A 21,643-nucleotide genomic window follows, 5' to 3' on the forward strand; every position below is an offset into this window, starting at 1 on the left:
CAACTGCCCTGGGACCAGCATATTAATTCTTTGTCCTGGACTGACCCACTTCTGAAAGTAATTTTCTTCCTAAGATATCAGGGGAGGAAAACATTTTGGCTGCCTAGGATATATTTTATAAAAGTGTGCTGATCATTGTCAGGCTAAGTAGAACACTCCACAGTTAACTTTCAGCTATAGGTTGATTCCTTATACTATATCCATATTTTTTCATTGCTCTTAAAATGGAAAACTACAGAGAATAAAATAACAAATACTTATGTACCTACCATAAACAGTTAACAAATGCTAATACTTGAATATGTTTACTTCGGTACTGTTGGTATAGGTCTGTTTGTTTATTGTTTGTTTCTTCTTGGGAAATAACCCATTACTAATATATTTGAAGTTGTCATTGTACATTTACCTTCCCATGTTTCCCCACCTCTTTATCTTATGTCTCATTAACACTTTCTTGTTCATGTTTTGGTTCCTTCTCTTCATAGAAATAGAGATGAGAGTAATAGAGATAATCAGGTCAATATATGGGCTGTTTTATTACGGGATATATGTTCTTTTGTTTACTCATTATTTCTTTTTTTTTGCTTTATGCATGTCAATACGTAGCTATATCTCCTTTCTTTTAATTATAATGGTGTATTTCATTAGCTAAATATACTACAGTTTACTTATTCACTCAGTTGATATATATTTATATTTTTTCATCTTCTCTGCTAAAATCAATGCTCCTTATAAATGTCTCCTTGGGCACAAATGCCAAGAGTTCCTCTCCAGGATATATACCAAAAAGTAGAACTGCTAAATTTTCAGCATTTTTATTAACACTGTTGTCAAAATATTTTCCAAAATTCATAGTCCTAACATCACTGTATGCAAGTGCTATTTTTTGAAGTCCTCACTTTTTCTTTTCGATGTTAAAAATTTAGAATTTTCAGATTTTGAATTTGCTGCTGATCGAGGGCTATGTCATGATATTTCGTTATCATATTAACTGGCATCTTATTTACTACTAAACTTTCCAAAGTTTACTAGCCATTTGAATTTCCTCTTTCCTGAACTGAATCTTTATATACTTTGCCCACTGTTTTGGGGTTGAGAAGTAAAGTTTCTGTGGAGAACAGGCTGGGACTATGGACCAATGGAAATGATCAGTTGCTATTTATAAGTTAAATATGCTCAGATGTACCTGTTAAAATGGGATTGAATGCCTCTTTTAACTTTGCTTAGCATCACTTGTGCTTCAGGCACCCAGAGATGATATAAAGTTTGCTATACAGTCCAGAAGAATTGTCATTCAAATGTCATTCAAGTTGACTTCTCTGACTCTTCCAAAAACACAGATTTTTTAGAATCCAGAGACTGGAATGGAAAAGGGCTATTTCAGCTATTGATATACTTTCCACATCTTCAAATGATAGTTTCTATACCCATAATTTTAAGGCAAGGTAAATCATTTACTTGTTCACAGTAATATGTGAGGTTAATCAATTGTATTTAATCCAGCAAAGTAAGCAGGTAACTATTCACAATTCTCTTTTTGTATTGGGTTGTCTTGTCTCTATCTGTAAAATGTTTATATATATAAACTAGATATTTATCCTTTGCTCTCTATGTCATAAACATCTTCACATTTAGTTAAATGCATCTATATATGACTTACGGTTTATTCTTTTTTGTGTGACTTAAGAAAGTTTCTCTATTCCAATGAAGATATTCTTCATATTTTTCAAAAAGTTTTAAGTCCTTTAATCAAATAGAATTGAATATGTATATATATTTTTTCACACTTGGATAAGTAGTTGTTCCAATATCATTTATTATAGTTTGACATATTGTAATGACACTTCTCTCCTGAACTGATCTCCCATTTTGCAATGTTTGTGTGATTTTTGTTTGTTCATTTCTACTTTCTCTTTTGTCCTTTCGATGCACTCTCCCTCTCCTGAGTTAACATCATACTGGTTTACATCCTTTAAGTATATAAAAAATCTTGGTAATTAATATGTGAAGTATGTCTTACTCCTTCTTCTTCCTCTTTAGAATTAACTCAGTTGTTTTTGGACTTATACCCTTTCCTATTAAGTTTGGAATCAATTTCTCAAGTCCCATGTTTAAATTGTAATTGAAATCACATTGAATATATATATTACATGCATATAAATTTTATTGAGCTGAAATCTTTATGCTGCTGAATCTTCATACTTATGAACATAGTACACATTTCCATTTAATCAAATTTTCCTTTTATTTATTTTCTTTTTGGATGTATCCATGGCCTGTGGAAAGTCCCTGGACAGGACCTGAACTTGCACCACAGCAGCTACCCAAGCCACAGCAGTGACAATGCCAGGTCCTTAACCCACTGCACCACCAGGGAACTCCTCAGGCTTGCCTTTAAATGCTTCAAAACTATTTTATAATTTTACCCATGTAAAACTTGAATATCTGGAAGTTCCCATGTGGCACAGCAGGTTGGGGATCCAGCATTGCTGCAGCTGTAGTGCAGGTCATAGCTGAAGTACAGGTTTGATCTTTGGCCTGGAAAATTCCACGTGCTGCAGGTATGGCCAAAAAAAGCAATAACAAAAAAAACTAGAATATATGTTTTCAATTTATTTCTAGTTATCCTGTTTTATTATATTCAAATGCTTTTGAAAGATTTCTATAACCTTTTCAATGTTTTTATTCCTTTTTCATTTCTAAGTTTATTGATTTGCACCCTCTTTTTTCTTGATGAATCTGGCTAAGGGTTTATCAATTTTGTTGATCTTTTCAAAGAAACAACTTTTGGTTTCATTGATCATTCTCTGGTTTTTTTTTTTTGTTTCTACTTTATTTGTTTCTTCTCTGATCATTATGATTTCTTTCCGTCTATTAACTTTGGGCTTTGGTTATTTTCCTTCTCTGGTTGCTTTAGATACAAGGTTAAGTTATTTGAGATTTTTTTTTTCTGGTTTCCTAAGATAAGATTGCATTGCTATAAACTTCCTTCTCAGAGCGGCTTTTGCTGTGTCCCATGAGATTTGGATTGTCATATATTTGTTTTCATTTGTCTCTAAGAATTTTTTTAATTTCTTCCTCAACCCACTGGCTGTTGAGTAGCACATTGTTTAGCTTCCAAGAGTTTGTGTTTTTTGTTTTTTGTTTTTTTTTTTTCTTGTAGTTGATTTCAAGTCTCATAGCATTGTGGTCAGGGAAAAAAAAATGATTGATATAATTTCATTTTTTTTTTAATTTATCAGGACTTGGTATGTGGCCCAGGATGTGACCTATCTTAGAGAATGTACCATGTGTACTTGCAGGGAATGTATATTCTGCTGCTTTGGGGTGAAGTGTCCTATAAATATCAATTAAATCCAGGACCAGTGTCCTGGTCAAGGTTGTTATTTAAGGCCTGTGTTTCCTTTTTGATTATCTGCCTGGAAGTTCTGTCCGTTGATATAAGTGGGGTGTTAAAAGTCCCCTACCCTTATTGTATTGCTGTTAATTTTCCCTTTATGGCCTTATATTTAGTGGTGCTCCTATGTTGGGTGCATTTATATTTACAATTATTATATCTTCTTGGATTGATCCTTTGATCATTATGTAGCATCTTTCTTGGTCTCTTGTGACCTTCTTTATTTTATGGATTTTATATATAAATCTTACCCATACCATCCAGCTGATGGATTCATTACTTCATTACTTGTGTGATTTTATATATATATATGTTTGTGTGTGTTTGTGTGTGTATAACCTCTTCGTGTGTATCCTTGAGTATATGTGAAAGTATATCATAGATATTCATATTTGTCTATCATCAAGCTTATTATTGGGGCTGATACATAATATTTATAACCATATAGTTTTGTTTGTTTGTTTGTTTTTTGCTTAGGGCCACACCCGTGGCATATGGAAATTCCCAGGCTGGGGGTCAAATCAGAGCTACAGATGCTGATCTACACCACAGCCACAGAAACATGGGATCTGAGCCACATCTGCAACCTACACCACAGCTCACAGCAACACCAGATCCTTAACCCACTGAGTGAGGCCAAGAGTTGAACCCAAATCCTCATGGATCCTAGTCAGGTTCATTAACCGCTGAGCCATAAAGGGAACTTCAATTGTTCAGTTTTCTGAAACTTTTAAGAACATAGTTAAATATAGATTATTAAATACCAAAGTTGTTTAGTTTGCTAGAAAAATGTATTAAGGTTACACTTTGAAAAAGGATGATATTAATTACTAGGGGCAATATAGAAAACACTACACAAGTCCTTGCTGTCATCACATGTAATACACAGTTGTCTTCTCAGCAACCCAAAATAACCTCAGGAAAAATAATATTAACAACAATAATAATGACTGATTATATTGACCTCTTATTGAGCATTTATTGAGCTCTTTGAGCTAAGAACAAATATTGAGCTGTTCTAATTCATTCAATCTTCACATAAGGTAAGAAAGCTAAGCAGAAGTTAGTCTGCTCAAGCACACTGCTGGAAAGTGGCAGCAAGTTTGAGATTCTCTAAACAGAAATTGTGGAATATCAGCCTTTTGTTTTTTTTCTCAGCTACAGATGCTTAACCATAATTCTGAGACAACAGGACATCCCTTTGGGTCCTTGACACCACCCTTGCATGTATTTTGATTTACATGGAGCTTTTCATCCTTGTGATTTTCACTGTAAGTCAACGTAGCTAAAGATAAAAAATTTCTTTCCCCATAAATCTGCACCATCTCCACATGTTCCTCATAGATATGAAAAAGCAGTTACAATTACATTAACTTTTAAGCCTTTTAAAAACCTGATATGCTATTGATTCAATTTATATTAGGGGAGTTCCTGTTGTGGCTCAGCAGAAACAAATCTGACTAATATCCATAAGGACACAGCCTCAATCCCTGGCCTCACTCAGTAGGTTAAGGATCCAACGTTGCCTTGAGCTGTGGTGTAGGCTGAAGACACAGCTCATATCTGGTGTGGCTGTGGTCGTGGTGTAGGCTGCAGCTGCAGCTCTGATTCAACCCCTAGCCTGGGAACCTCCATATGCTGCAGGTGCAGCCCTAAAAAGACAAAAAAAAAAAAATCTTAAATCATTGCTTTCTTTGAAAAACTCAAGAACTCTACTAACTTTTAAATGAAGAATGTACATGATCTTCTCTGCTTATATTAGAAATCCCAAGTCCTAGGAGGCTATAAAAGTCCCCAGAGGTCAGCCTTGTAGAGAGTTATAAGTGGAATTGTACTCTCACAAGATTTCTAGATAAGCTCCTGTTTGATCTTCCATAAAACACAGATGGAGATCTGACACCTTGTTAATATTGAAAATTAGCTTAAATAATGTTTATCAAGTGATATAGCAATAACATTTTTAAAAAAGTAGTTAAAATAACCAAGTGTCCCCTCTTCCCCCACTCAGCCTTGGACACAATTTGATTCCCTGTACAGCAACAGAGAGCTTCAATTTGGGAATATGCAGAAATTAGTGAAATAGTTTTAAATAAAGTCAGTTAAAATTTTATCTCCTTAAAATTTATAATCATCTCAGTTGAAGTTTGATTTTGTTTCCATATATTTTCTTCCTACCTTCTTTCTTTCTTTCTTAGCACCCTGCAGCGTATGGCACTCCCAGGCCAGGGATCGAATCCAAGGCATAGCTGTGAGCCACCCTGCAGCTGCGGCAATGCCGGATTCCCCAACCCACCACACTGGGCCAGGGATCGAACCTATCTCCTGGCACTTCAGAGACACTGCCAACCCTGTTGTGCCACAGCAGGAACTCCTCCACATATTTTCATGGGTTCTAGCTTCAGTCTGTGTTGTGGAGAGCCCTAGCCATGTAATGCAGGTAACTTTGGGGCTATCTGAGTACACAGGCCAAAAGGAGACCCTACTGTTTGACCTCCAGGCCCCCATCCCTTCCTCTGCCCCATCCAGAGCATCTCTGCATTTATCCCAGGGATAGACATTGGGTGGAGGGATAAGGTTGCATCAAAGTGACAGTTCTAAATCCACTGTTTCAGACCATCTAATCGGCTAAAATGTCTACTTATTAACTATACACCTTTTATTCTAAGCCTGTATTGTAAAAGTCAGTTATAAAGCAATAGACTACAATATGAAGTCAAATGTAAACCATTTCTCAGACAGCACTTAATGAAGATTATGCAGTGCTACGTTTACTCGATGCCTTACAATGCTCTTGCCTTAAGAGCTGGACTCAAAACATCCTCTGTAAATACCCTAGAGTGCCCTAAAGAACGGGTGTAATTCATCCTGAGCTTTTAGTTATTTCTGGCATTTTCAACTTACTTGGCTTTGGTCCTGATACTTAATACTTGATTCTATTTCTGGCTGACACAAACAATATATAAACACCCACAAACATAAAAATTATTTTAAATCCACATCAGACCTGTCTTTCGGTTCCATAAAAGCAGGATTTTGTGGCATCTTGCCTTTAGATGTTTTTGTGTGCCATGTGTTAAAAGTATTCAGCATTAATCTATGTGTTCAGAGTTGAACCTCTTTCTGGTAATGATGTTGAGGTCAGAATTAAACGAGAGTTGTGGACGTGAGCTCTGGTGTATGAATCTCTACCCCTCCACTTACTTGCTGTGAGAACTTGGGCAGGCAACTTAACTTCCTGTACCTCAGAGACAATAAAAGATACCTATTTCATAGACTGTTACAGGGAGAAAATTAAAAAATTCATGTAAACCATATAGAAACGTATCTATCATACACTTTGTATACTATAAGGGCTCAATCAAGTTCAAGTTATGGTATATGACTAATGTTATAAACCGTGCTACGTAACACTTCTAATTTTTATAGTTTCTGTTTGTTAACAATGGAGCATGATTTGACCAACAATACAACCGAATCTATGCTATAATGAGTTTATAGACACAAATGGCCAAGATTATCCAATTAACATAAAAAATTTTAATGTGAGAAATATTAATGAGTACCTGTTAAAATTTCTATTTCTTTGAATTAATATTTTTGTTAATCTCTACCTTTCAAAATCTCACAAGATTATTTTTTTCTCTGCTTTTCTGGAATGCAACTACCTCATTAGGCATTTTCTCATCTTCCCAAAGTAGCAACATTTAAAACCCTCCTTTGCCATTTGTATTGTTTTTTTTTCTTCTATAGGTTATCTCTTGTATTAGAAACAAATATAAAATGAAAAAAAAAATCTAGAAAATAGACATGTTCTTTGGCTCTGCTCAGCTGGACTTTACTTCGCAGAGCATGGCATGTTTTGATTAGGGATCCTTGATACACTCACCAAGTCTTAGTTCAGTTCTGGGACTGCTGATTCCCTACCTGTCTCACCATCATTTATTATTCTTCTTCCAGGGAGTGAACAAATTTTGAGGGATCATTCCACCTAAAAAAAAGTTCTCTCCCTCTTCTGTCAAGTGCCCCAAAAAACAGGGTCTGTAGTTAGATGAGGCAGATACAGAGAAAGGAGAAATATTTGTTGTCGCTTTGAAATAACAACCAGAATGAAGTACATACAAATGACATCTGGGGTTGGATTACGCTGGAAGAAAATGATATTTGTCAACTGACATGTCAGATTGAGTCATCATTAGTACTTGATAGTTATAAAATAATTTGGAGAAAGCATAACCACCCACATAAAAGGCAGCAAAGCCAGAATGCTTGGCAAATTGAGCTGCCGCACATTTGCTTTGCTATCATTAGTGGCTTTTATAACTTGCTGGTTCACTACAAATCTAATTTAACTTCACTTTAAAATAAGGCTTTCCTGCAACAGAAGAAAGGGTGGGGGAAAAAACTGTAACTGCAATGTATACATCTAAGGATAACCTGACCCCCTTGCTGTTAAGTGGGAAAATAAAAAAATAAATAAATAAATAAATAAAAAATAAATTAAAAAAATAAATAAAATAAGGCTTTCTAGGCCCTCATCCTCCATGCTTTGGAACATATAAAAGTGTGATGAGGTTTTCCTGTCCTCAGTAAGCATGCCTCCAAGATCTCAGGGGAAGACTAACAATGTGCACTCCAAATGAATTCATCTGTCTTCAGTCTTTTCACACAGGGGGATAATTGTCTTTATTTTTTAAAATCATATTCTGTACTTTTATAAGGATGGACTTTTTTTTTTTTTTTTTTTTTGTCTTTTTGCCATCTCTTGGGCCGCTCCCGCAGCACACGGAGGTTCCCAGGCTAGGGGTCAAATCGGAGCTGTAGCCACCAGCCTACGCCACAGCCACAGCAACTCGGGATCCGAGCTGCGCCTGCCACCCCCACCACAACCCATGGCAACGCCGGACCCCCCAACCCACTGAGCGAAGCCAGGGCTGGAACCCGCAACCCCAGGTTCCCAGTCGGACTCGCCAACCACTGAGCCACGACTATTAGACCCCTAGTCTGGGAATCTCCATATGCCTCAGGTGTGGCCCTAAAAAAAAAAAGTCAAAAAACATTGTTTAAAATGAAACTGAAAAGCTATAGACTCTTGGATAAATTATGTCTAAAAATGATTAAGACAAAATTATTGTGATTTTGCTGATATTAATTGAGGCATACTTTGGATCCCTACAATACACAGGGATTAAGGAAGATCTGACCTGGTGAAAACAGAGGACCCCATGCCCTTCTTGGACTTTTGAATATCTTCAGGAAAACTTTCAAGTCTGCCTGAAAATATGAGCTGGAATGGCTAAGATAAGAATTTCAGTGAAACAGAATAGCAGCCATCTCTCCTTGGATCATGTTTAAAGAAACAAGAGTTCTCTTAACACAAGTCCCTGGATGTGAATCTGTCTTCTTACACAGGTTTAAGTGACTGAAGATCTGATACATTTGGGTGGATCTTGGCAGGGGCTGAGAAATACGGCCTTGGCTTCCACTGCTGGGAGTAGGATCTGAGCTTTCCCTCCTTTATTTTAAAAGTCACTTTTATAAGCATCTTCTTGCAGTGAATGCTCTCTCAGCTCAAATGTCATAATCTTTACATAAACATGAAAATTTATCTTTCCCTTTGTTGTGCAACTCAGTCATCTCTGAATTCCAAATGTTAACTCACCCTCTCTTCTCATTTCCACAACCCATTTTTTTATAGCATATCCCAGGGAGAATAAATGCTTGGTTTCTTACAAAGTTAACTGATGATAGTATTGAGGGCTTCTTCCTTCTCCTTTTTTTACCATTCTCCAGAGTCCTCATACAGACATCCAAATCTGGAAAGTTTGGATCAAAACACCCTGGGGTAGCAAAACATTTGGGGGCCTTAAGTTCATATGTGAATTGTTTCTAGGAAATGCCCAAAGGTTGTCCCTCATGACCGCAGAGTCATTGAAAAGTATAACAAAGGGCAAAAAGAAAACCATTATCAAACTTTATGGACGCTACAATAGCATAGAGGGTAAGAACATAGGTGTATCGAGCCAGACTTCATGGGTTCAAATTCTATCCTTTCTATGTACTTCTGTTGTCCTTGGGCAGTTTTCCTAATCAGTCTGTCCTCTGATTTCCCTCACCTATAAAATGGGATGACAATAGCACCTACCTCATCAAGATGTTACAATAGTCAAATGAATTAATACGTGAAAACTTTATAGCGCATCCAGTAAGTGTTATATAAGTATATAAACTGATCACAAAAGTGGAATGCATTTGAAGATGAAAAGTTTTTTTTTATTTTTTAAATTTTTTGCTTTCTAGGGCCTCACTCGAGGCAGATGGAGGTTCCCAGGCTAGGGGTCAAATCGGACTACAGCTGCCAGCCTACACCACCTCCCCGACAATGCCAGATCTAAGCCATGTCTGTGACCTACACCAAAGCTCACGGCAATGCCGGATCCTTAACCCAAAGAGCGAGGCCAGGGATCAGACCTGCATCCTCATGGATACTAGTCAGATTTGTTTCTGCTGAGCCACAATGGGAACTCCTAAACAATTTTATTTTACATTTTTTCAAGAAATATTTTTTCAATCCCCTACAATTACTAGTAATGATATACAAGCATATGGAAACATTGGAATTCAAATTTATTTCCAATCTTTTTTACTTCAAACTTCAATATAATTATGAGGTCCCGAAAATCACCCCCAGGTTTGGTGATTTGCTAGAAGAGCTCACAGAACTCAGCATATAGTTTTACTCATGGTTATGAATTATTATAACAAAAAGATACAAAGAAGAATCAGCAAAAGGCAAAGGCACATGGGGTAAAGACCAAGGGAAACCAGACACAAGTTTCCAGAGTCATCTGTTGATGGAATCACAAGGATATATGCCTAGTTTCCCCAGGAATGAGTTGTGACAAGAGAAGTAATATGTCATTTATGAGGAAAGCTTGTTGGGCTCAGCACCAGGGTTTCTATCTGGAGCTAGTCATGTAGGCATGCTTTGCCTGGCATAGACACAAATTCCAGGTTCCCAGAAGGAAAGCAAGGGTTCAGCAGAAACCGTATTATTTGTACGAGCATTTCTGGCATGGTGAGCCATTCTAATGAGGATATGGTGAGAAGACGCCTGAAAACCATGTTATCAATGCCCATCAAGGGCCACCCTTGTAAGCAGACCTTTCTACTGACAGCAGTCAAACTTGATATTTTCTATATATATTTCACAGTTTAATTTTCCACAGATAAAAATAACTTAAAGAAAGCAAATTATTCTTTCATAATCATGAGTTTCTAGCTGGACCAAGCCCTGATTATTCCAGTACCCTCCCTATCCAAGAGTCTTTCCAATAGATTACGCAGGTATTTAGAAAAGCATCTGATATCCAGGCAACTAAGACTGATCCAAACAAACTGAAGTGACTCATAATCAAGTATGCAGTTATACCTTTTGGTCCTTCATATATGAACAAGAAATAATCATAATTTCTAGATTAGCACTATTCACGTTAACTTTTAGCAGTAATGGAAATCTATGCTCTGCTCTGTCCAGTTCAGTAGCCACTGTCACCTTGCATCTGTTGGGCACTTGAATTGTGGCTAGTGTGTCTAAAGAAGTATTTAATTTTGTTTAATTTTAATGAACTTTATTTTAAATAGCCACATGTGGCTAGTAGCCACATACTGGAAGCACAGAACCAGATAATTTAAGACCTGATTTATTAAAGCAAATTCATGTGAATTAGTAGACTAAATAGTCCCTGGAACACTGGAGTGTCCTTTAAAATTTCCTGAGAGACAAACCAGTATCACCATACAGTCCCCCAAATATCTTGATCTCTTGTTGTTTTAATCCAAATTTATGGGTTTCCCCAGAATAAAGAATACTCCACTACCAGTGGGTGGACCATGGTTTTTTTTTCTTTTCCCTTTTTTTTTTTTGAGTAATTTTTTAAAAAGCCTACTGTCTGGAGATAGCAGTTAATGTGCACAAATGGTGCTGACTGATAGCCCTCAGAAAAAAGAAGAGCAGGCATAGATTGGTGCAAAAATCCATCAGTGAACTTCAGTATAATATCAGTTCATGTATCTTTAGAGTTTACCAGTAACTATGCCAAGAAAAGAGAAAAGGGAGAAAAAGTAAAGCAAGGTAGTTTCTCCCAAAAAGGTATCTAATGAAATAAATAATAAATTCTAACTTATTCCAAATATAATGTTTGGCATACGTACCTTCATAATATTATATCCCCCAAATCCAGTAAAAATCATTTTTGTATATGTGTAAAACATAATAAAAATGAGAGCAAATAAAGTAACCAAGGTCATTTTTGAAAGACAGTAAAAGCTCTATTTTGTTTTTTTATGCCAGTATAAAAATCACAAATTTTTCATCATTAGAAACTAAAAACAAACTAGTGCCATCTTGTGGTAGCATCTACCACTCCAAGATGATGTTGTAAATTGCCCCCACCTTCTGAAAAAAGGCTTCTTACCCATTAGAAATGCTTCTGATCTCAACCTCAAGCACTCTTTCAGACTTGGTCTCTGGTTCAGCTTCAGAATATACAAAAGAAAAAGAAAAAGAAAATTTAAGAACTAGAGATAGAGGTAAGGACTCAGGATTATTTACCCAAAGAGAAGTAAACCCCAGGTGAAAAAGATTTCTACAGAAAATAAAAAAATTATTGATAGTAGAAAAAAAGACTTCCAAAGTTCCTAAAATAATGGTGGCAGCCTAAGAAGAAAATAACGTCTACATAATACAAATATTTTTAAGGGAGAAGAAGGGGAAAACTACAAATCAATGTTTACCCTACTGGCATTAAAGATACTTATGAATGAAGAAAGGAGGATAAAAAGGGAAAGCATGGCTAAATCTATTTTATTCTACCTGTTTTTAAAATGCTACACAACAATATTACTAATATGAAAAGTGCAAGTTCATTCTTACTAATAAATACAAAAAAAAATCTTTCTGCATAGAAAGTGATATTCAAAACTAGGATATTTGACTGCAGTGTGAATCAAATAGGATTTGCCCACAAATGTATCACAATAGCATATGATACTAAAACACAGTGATCTATGACTAGTGTTAAGAAAGCTAAATTAAAACCAAATATTTCTTTATGGCAGGATTATTTAGAATCCTTACTATGTTCATATGCAATGTGAACATATGTCAAGAGACATATTTGAGTTTCACCATTTTCTAAATCTTTATGGGTAAAGAACATTTACTCCCCACTTTGGAGTATATCCAAGAACTGTGTTCTACAAGAACATTTTGTGAAACAATGCTCTTATTCAACAGTTTCAAATCATTTTCACTGAAGAAGCCTTTCAGCATCCTTTCTCATTGCTCTACATGGACATGTTATCACCAAAGGAAAGTATACATGTGACTAAGGAAGCTCTTGTATCCCTAAATGAGAACTTGCCCTACTGAGTATGAGTTGGACATCACTTACTGTTGCCAACACATCCAATGGCTTCCTTTAAAACTCTAAGCTGTAGCAGTGGAATAATAATCCCATCCATAACCTTTAGGAGTGTCAACAAAGTCTTTTGCCAAAACAACTTACAAAATCAAGGAATATGGGAATAATTGCTGATGAGATGACCAGTGGTAATATAGGTACAATATATAAAGAGGTTTTAGTGGATAAATGACATGTGGCACATAGTAAGTGGCTGTTCACCAAATTATTTCACTTTTCTTCTAGTCACAAAACCAAGGTTTGTTTCCCAGTCTCCTTTAGTTTTGAATTTATGATCTGACTAATGTCTAAGCAGTAAAATGTGGATGAAATAATGCAACTTCCAAGCTTGGCTCATAGATACCATCTATGAAATCATGTACTTTCTTTCCCCTGATTCACCAGCAGCAGTTCCATGCCTTGGAAGCCATGGATTGAAAATGAGACACACTCCATCTGGATTCCTGAATAACTTCATGAAGCAGAGGCCAGCCTCTACTGCCACCACCCTTGATTGGTCTTTACATGGACAAAAAAGAAAGAATTGTTACAAGTTACCAAGATTTCAGGTTTATTTGCTTACAGCATTGAGCAGTGCTTTATTTATCAAAGGAGGGCATAGAATTGTTGCAACCAAACAGAAGCCTTGTTACATTTGGTTACATTTCTTCTAAATTTTGTGACAGTATTTTTTTCTTTTTCAGGAATCTCCATAACTTGTTTGTTAATTTTTCATATATTTGGAAAACCAGTGTGGAAAAAGTAATGCATGTATAATCAGAAAGCCTGCCTTATGTTCCCAGCTACTTGCTAGTCATTCATTTGAGTGTGTCACTTCCACTTAACTGTCTTTGAATAATCTTTGACTCCATTCCCTCTTCAGAAACTTGCTTAGACTTCTCATTACCCCCACCCCAAACACTCTGCTAATTCTTCCCCTTTTGCCTTTTTGACCTAAGTTTGTCTCTTCTTATTCTGCCTTTCTCTAGTGCAACCATCTAGTTCTGAATTATGACAACACAACTCTACTATGTAAGTCTGTTTTCTTGCTTTAACATACTCTTTTAAATCACTGGCTGATAGGAAAATCCTCTGTGGTGCTTCACCGTCTACTCTGGCTTTACATCTGATTCATCCTCACCTAGGATCTGTCTCCTCAACTAAGTTCTGACCATGTACCTGGCATCTGGTCAGGATGCACCTCCAAGATATGATGTCAGGACTCAAGTCCAACCCTTCTGTTACCAAGACAGACCATGTCCTGAGCAATAAAACTATACAAAATTTTAAAATAACTGAAGTAGTATACAATGTGTTCTCTGACTATAATAGAATCAAACTAGAAATCAGTAACTGAAGACCAACAGGAAAATCTCTAAACATGGAAATCAAGCAACATACAAATAGTCCATGAGTCAAAGAGAAAATGTCAAAGAAAAAAATTTATTCATAGAACCAAATGAAAATGAAGATACACATGTAAAAAATATGCAAGCTGTGACTAAAGCTGCAGTACCAAAAAAGGTTATTTCCAGCACTAAATACCTACCTTAGAAGTAAGCAAAAGTCTCTGGTCAATAATCTAAGTTCCTAACTCAAAAAACTAGAAAAGAAAGAGTAATAAAAGCTGAAATAAGCAGAAAGAAGAAAATATTAAAGAGCAGAAATCAATGAAAATTTAAAATAATTTAAGCCAATGAAAATTTAAAATAATTTAAACAATAGAAATAATCAATAAAACAAAATGCTACCTTTTTAATAAAGAAAATTGATAAAACTCTAGCAAGACTGACAAAATAAGTAGAGAGAAGATATATATTATCAATATCAAAAGTAAAGTAGGGAATATCACAACAGAGCCTGCAGTTACCAAGAGGATGATAAGGGAGTGCTATGAAACACTTTGTACTCGACTATTTGACAACTTAGAAGAAATAGAAATTCCTTGAAAACCACATACTACCAAAACTCATTCAAAATGAAATATATAATCTGAATAGTTCTGTAACCAGTAGATAAATATACTTAATTTGTAATTTAAAAGCTCTCAAGAAAGTAATATCCAGCCCAGATAGTCTCACTAGAAAATTCTATCAACCATTTCAAAAACATTTACATCAATTTCACACAGTCTCTTCTAGAAAACAGAAGAGAAAATGCTTTCCAATTTGTTTTATGAGGACAGTATTACCACGATTCCAGAACCAAAAGAAACCCAAAATTATTGACCAATATATCTTATGAATTTAGACATAAGCATTTTCAACAAAACATTAGCAAAACTGCCTCCAATAATGTATACAAAGAATTGTACAGCATGGTCAAATGGGATTTATTCCAGATATTCAAGCCTGGTTAAATAATCAAAAATTAATCAAAGAGGAGTGCCCACTGTGGCTCAGCAGGTTAAGGACCCAATGTTGTCTCTGTGAGGATTTGGGTTTGATCCCTGCCCTCGCTCAGGGGGTTAAGGATGCAGTGTTGCTGCAAACTTTGATGTAGGTTGCAGATGCAGCTCCAATTTGACCACTAGCCTGGGAATTTCCATGTGCCACAGGTGCAGCAGTTAAAAAAAATAATCAAAGAAATCCACCATTACAACAAGCTAAATAAAATAGTTGTATGATCATATTGATTGATGAATTGATGTGAAAAGGCACCTGACAAAATCCAAAATCCATTCATTATAAAAACTCTCAGCAAATCAGGCATAAAGGAGTATTTCTTCGACTTGACAAAGAGGATATTAAAAACCTACAACATACTTAATGGTGAAAGACTGAATGCTTTCCCCTAAAATCAGAAAAACAGTGAGGGTGTTTATTTCACCACTCATTCAACATGATATTGCAAATTCTAGCCACTGAAATCAGGCAAGAAAATTAATAAAAGAAACATAGATTGAGAAGGAAGAGATGAAATATCCCTTTCTGCATGATTGTTTACATAGAAAATTCCCAAAATGCCACACACACAGAGAAAAAATTAATTTAGCAATGCTGCAGGATAAAATACCAACACACAAAAGCATCCACCCTTCTATATACTACAATAAGCTTGAAGAAGTAAAAATTAAAAACAGAACACTATTTATAATCACGCCAAAGAAAATAAAATATTATGTGTATAGAGTAACAAACTCATACGGGAAATATACACTGAAAATTATAAAATACTGATTAAAGAAATTCAAAAATTGGAATAAATGGAGAGACATACCATATTTGTGTATTGAAAGACTCAACGGTAAAGATGTCAATTCTCCACAAATTGATCTACAGGTTTAATGAAATTCCTATCGAAATCTTAGCAGATTTTTTTCATAGCTGTAGTCAAGCTTATTTTAAAATTTATATTAAAAGACACAGGCCCTAGAATAGCTAAAATAATTTTGACAAGAAACAATAAAGTAGAAGAAATCACTCTATCTGACATTGAAGCTTACTATATTGCAGTAATCAAGACAGTGTCCTACTGGTGCAGGCATAAACAGATGTAAATCAATAAAATTGGACAGATAACTCATAAATAATCCCACACAAATATTTTCAATGTTTTTTTTGTTTGTTTGTTTTTTGGTTTTTTGTCTTTTTGCCTTTTCTTGGGCTGCTCCCTCAGCACATGGAGGTTCCCAGGCTAGGGGTCGAATCGGAACTGCAGCCGCCAGCCTACACCACAGCCACAGCAACTCGGGATCCAAGCCACGTCTCTGACCTACCCCACAGCTCACGGCAACGCCAGATCCTTAACCCACTGAGCAAGGCCAGGGATCGAACCCACAACCTCATGGTTCCTAGTCAGATTTGCAATTCAATGGAGGAAGGTTAATTTTTATAGCAAATGATGCTGGTGTGATTGACCATCCAAGAACAGAAAGATAAACCTCAACTTAAATCTCACTCCTAACACAAAAATTCAAAATGGGTATGGATTTATGTTTGAAATGTAAAACTATAAATATGAGAGAATCTTCAGGATCTATGGCCTGGAAAAGAGTTCTTAGCCTTTATACCAAAAGCATGAATCAAAAATGAAAATTTAATAAGTGAGACTTTATCAAAATTAAAAATATTTGCCTTGTAAAAGACTACATAAAGAGGATGAGAAGAGAAGATACAGAGTGGGAAAAAATACTTGCCAACAACATATCTGACAAAGAACAAGTATCTAGAGTATATAAAGAACTCTGAAAACTCAATTATTTAAAAAATGAACAAGTCAATTAAAAATGGTCAAAAATATGAAGAGGTATTTCACCAAAGAAGATAAATAAATGATAAATAATCACATGAAAATGTTCAACATCATTAACTACTAAGGCAATTCAAATCAAAACCGCAGTAAACACCAGTACACATCTATCAAAATGGTTAAAGTAAAAAAAAAAAAAAAAAGTTACATTAAATGCTGACAAGAATGTAGAGAAATTGAATCACACAAACATTCTTGATAGGAATGTAAATGGTCCAACCACTTTTTAAAAAGTTGTTCATTTCTTTTTTTTTTGTCTTTTTTAATTACTCAATGAATTTATTACATTTATAGTTGTACAATGATCACCACAATCCAATTTTATAGAATAGGAAAAAGTTGTTAATTTCTTATAAAGTGAAACATGCAATTACTATATGATACAGCAATTTCACTCTTGGAAATTTATCCCATGGAAATGAAAACTTATTTCACATATAAAACCTATATAGCAGCTTTATTCATAAAGACAGAAAGTATGAAAAAAAACTGACATTCTGTATGATGAATGGTTAAATAAACTGTGGTACTATGTACCATACACACCATGTAATACATGTACCACATAAGCTATTCAGGAATAAAAAGGAAAAACTATTAATGCTGACAATAATTTGAAAGAGTCCTAAGTTTATGCTGAGTGAAAAAATCATTTTGACTGGGATTGTGATGTTTATATTGCATGCAAATCATATGAGTATTTCTGCCATCTTTTTCTTGCAGAAAAAATTCTCTAAATTTAATTTAAAATACTATTTCCTGGAAATCCATCATATAAACATGTTTTAAAAACCATGACACCCCCTCCTTTCATTTTTTATTTTGTCTCCATCATCAACTCTGTCCTGGGCATACTTCTTTCTGACTTGAGCTGCTTCTCTAACCTTTTAATATATAAGAACTGACAGAAACAATGAGACACTTTTAACCACAGAACTCTTACCTTCTCATTCTAAGACATATTCTTGCTCTAAACCTCAACTGCAAAATCTTTAGAAAGAATATGCTTTTTGGATAAAACTAAGTATTGGAGTCATATGCGGTCACCATCACATGTGAATAATATGTCATCTTAAATTCTCTACTCCTCCAGGGAATAAATTAGCTCTTTACATGTGGAGGATCCCTCTGGTAAATATACCTTAAATAAAGAATAATAGTATGTGTTATTGCTGGTTGTCCCTTCAGAAAAGGATTTATTTAAAATTCAGTTTTTCTGTGTGAGCCTCTTTAGCCACTATGAAAAAAAGCACTCATTTAGTTGACATTGAAAATGCTACCGTATCATGCATTTAATGCAAGCAGGAACTCTGACATGGGGCATGTAGCCATTATAATGTCTCAGAAAATCTAAAAAAATGGTTTTGGGAATAAGAATAGGAGTGTTGGTGGCAATGGTAGTTGTGTTAGAAATAGCAGTGGCAGTTGTGATGTTACATATGGTTGAGTTTACAGCAGTGACGGTGGTGATGGCAGAAGTGGTGACAGTGTTAGTGGTTGCTGCTGGTGGCAGTGGTAACCTGGCAGTGGTAATGGTGATGGTAGTGATGACGGTGATGGTTTTAGTGGTTATCAGTGGTGATAATAATAGCAATGCAGGCTATATTTAGGCCACAGTGGTGGTGGTGATCATAGCAATATATTGGTGGTGTTTTAGTGTGATCATGATGGCAGTAGCAATGATCGTAGCAGTCATTCTATGCATCATTTCAGAGACTCAGCACAAGGCTAAGAGGAGTGACCTTTTTTCGAGGTCAAAATTTAGTGTTACATTTAAATAGGTATGTGGTAGCTAAATATATTCATTATGAAGATATTTCTAGCATACATACTATATTTTTATTGAAGTATATATAGCTGCTGTACCATTTTATAAGTTACAGGTGTACAACATAGTGATTCACAATATTTAAAGGTTATACTCCATTTACTGTTATTAAAAGTATTGGCTATATTCCCAATGTTCTACAATATATCCTTGCAGCTTATTTTATACCTAATGGTTTGTACTTCTTACTCTGATACACAATATCACCCCTCCCCCTTCCCTCTCTCCGCTGATAACCACTGGTTTGGTCTCTGATAACCACTGGTTTAATCTCTGATAACTACTAGTTTGGCCTCCATATCTGTGATATCTTAATATCTCTATATCTGTTTAAGAGGGGTGACTTTTACACAAGCCCCTGACAACTCTTCTCCATGAATATGTAAGAGAAAATGAACAAACTGATACCAGGAAAAGTCTTCCATTTATAATTAAGTAAGATGCCCAGAAGTGTGTGTCAGGTCCTTTAAAATCATTTCCTCCTGAATGTCATCTGGCAATTGCCCCACATGCTCAACCCTCAGTCCACACATTTCTCACTTTCATTCACCCCTTTCATTATTTACGGTAGAGAATTCAAACCGAATGGCATTTCCTCTGAAAAACCTCCCTTGACACCAACCTCATCATAGTTCTCAGGGCTTTCCACTCACCAAGAATTTATCACAGTTTTTAACTATTTATTTATCTATCTTGCCAGTAAATAAAAAAGATCCTTGAAGTCAGGCAAAAACTATACTTTTTCATCTCTGTATTCCCAACATCTAGCACAGGGTGTGAAATAAATGTTTGTTGAATACCTACATGAAAGAATAACTCTTTCCCACGAGATGATGGATTTCTTAGAAGGAATGGATTACGTCTTTTTCATCTAAGTAGTTTTTTTCTGACTATCTCCCAATATTTTCTACAGTTTGTTCTTTGCAATAATGAAGGAAAAATAAATTAAAAATATAGCTTTTATAATCATTTGACCCAAAAAATAATACCAAAATAAGTAGAGATATTAGTACTCCAAGGTCCCTTCCATTCCTAAGACTCAGTGGTGTTATGATAATAGTGAGGTATAATTACATGTGAAAAGGAAGGATGATATCCAAAGATGTCTTTGGTCACACATGATTTCAGGAGCAAAGCCCAGGCCTTCTTAACTCCTTTTCTAGTTCTCCCTCGACAAAAACATGCTAACTCAGACCTTGTTTCTTTCTCTTATTATGGGTCTTTTTTATATGGTGTATTAAGTTCTTACTAGAAGAATCCCCCTCCGGTCAGCTATAGAATTAATAGCTATACTATTTCTGTTTTTAGGACCCACCTCCTTTTCAGTTAAAGCAAAGGCAGTCACCTTAGAAAAGAACACCTGCAAAGACATAGAAAGAAATGATTTGGTCCAGATGGTAATGTCTAGCAGTTGCCAAAAGATTCACTTGACCGGAGCTTCAGGACAAGACAATTCCATCACACCTTTGCTTGGAGATAGGCTGAAAACAAAACATGGTCAATTCCCAATGTCATTACAGTTTCTGTGATGTAGATTCTCACCCATTAGGGACGTAGTTCTGGGACCAGAGATGAAAACAACTGGTCTTTATTATCCTTTGCTAGTTCCCTTTGACACTGATCGCTCAAAGAAAAGGAGGTGAATGATTTCCAACTTGGGTTCAGTTCTCCTGAGAAGTTCGTGGTTTCATGAGTCTGAAAACAGTACAGTCATTCCCAAGACTACATTGTCCTATAATGTTCATAGGATCCCCTGTTCCCAAAGCAGAACTCTAAAAGCCATTCCTTCCAGGAGAGCCAGTTCAACCAGCAGCCAAAAGTCAACCTTGATAAATACGATTTTAATAAGTACTAGAAAATCAGGAAATTGCAGGCCCTTGGCTCTTGCAATTTTTATCATACCAAGTTCCCTACAGAGAGCTGAAGAAGAGCCAGTAAAGTGTCATCCTTTCCATCAGCGTCCTGCAAAAAGTCTGTGTTGAAGAGACATTTTCCTGTCAGGTACTACTGTATATCAAATGTATCCACCTCTTGGAGAAAAAGATGAAATTACTTTGAAAACAAAGAAAAGAGTCTGTAGCAACACTGGCAGAGGACAAAGTTTATAAGCCGGCCCAAGAGTACTCCAAATCTACCATAAGGGAAACATCTGACAAAGAAAAATGTGTGCTGGCAACTTGTTTGATTGTAATTTCAATGAAAAATTGAAACCATACTTCCATGGGATTAAGCTTCCCTCATTCACCAGAAGGAGGTTCCTGTTAACAAATATGGACAATGTTAGCATCCCCCACACTTCTCCTTTCAGGCTGCCTGCCCATAAGTATACATTGGGAGCTGGAGATGGAAGAAATCTCCTCAATGTGTTCAGAGGTGGTAGAGTTGGTGTTTAATATGTTGAGAACTAAAGTGACTGCATTGGTGGCAATAAGTAGACATGTGCCATGCAGATGCAACATTAATTAGTGGAATAAATAAGGCCAAAGTGATTCCCTTCCAGGGAGATAATAAGACTCCTTGATAGTATGCAAAAGAGGCTCATAGTTTGCCTATTATAGTGTAACAATGCTGAATGGAAGGAAGACTCTTTAATTTATTTTTCCCATGGGCATATATCATTATTATTGTCATACACAGGAGAGTAGCATAAGGAAAATGGTATGTTCATGGTTTGCAAAAGAACAAATGTTTGGTAAGGAAAAGCAA

At 35.7% G+C, this 21,643-nt stretch overlaps 1 protein-coding gene and 1 long non-coding RNA gene across 2 annotated transcripts in view; one reads left to right on the top strand and one right to left on the bottom strand.

The window, feature by feature from the left end:
• LOC106504749 (uncharacterized) overlaps positions 1 to 11,994 on the bottom strand; it is a 39,967-nt gene extending 27,973 nt beyond the window's left edge. Inside the window, exon 1 of the long non-coding RNA XR_002346840.2 lies at positions 11,872 to 11,994. This is a non-coding gene — a long non-coding RNA (uncharacterized LOC106504749). The remainder of the gene's footprint in view (positions 1 to 11,871) is intronic.
• GIMD1 (GIMAP family P-loop NTPase domain containing 1) overlaps positions 2,425 to 21,643 on the top strand; it is an 83,163-nt gene continuing 63,944 nt past the window's right edge. Inside the window, exon 1 of the mRNA XM_084973284.1 lies at positions 2,425 to 2,561. The gene's annotated coding sequence lies outside the window, so the exon portion shown is untranslated. The remainder of the gene's footprint in view (positions 2,562 to 21,643) is intronic.

Source organism: Sus scrofa, chromosome 8 (assembly GCF_054392235.1).
Source record: "Sus scrofa isolate SSC_HxYL_T2T_F1_AM1 chromosome 8, Sscrofa_HxYL_maternal_Yorkshire_Landrace_v2.0, whole genome shotgun sequence".
NCBI lineage: Eukaryota > Metazoa > Chordata > Mammalia > Artiodactyla > Suidae > Sus > Sus scrofa.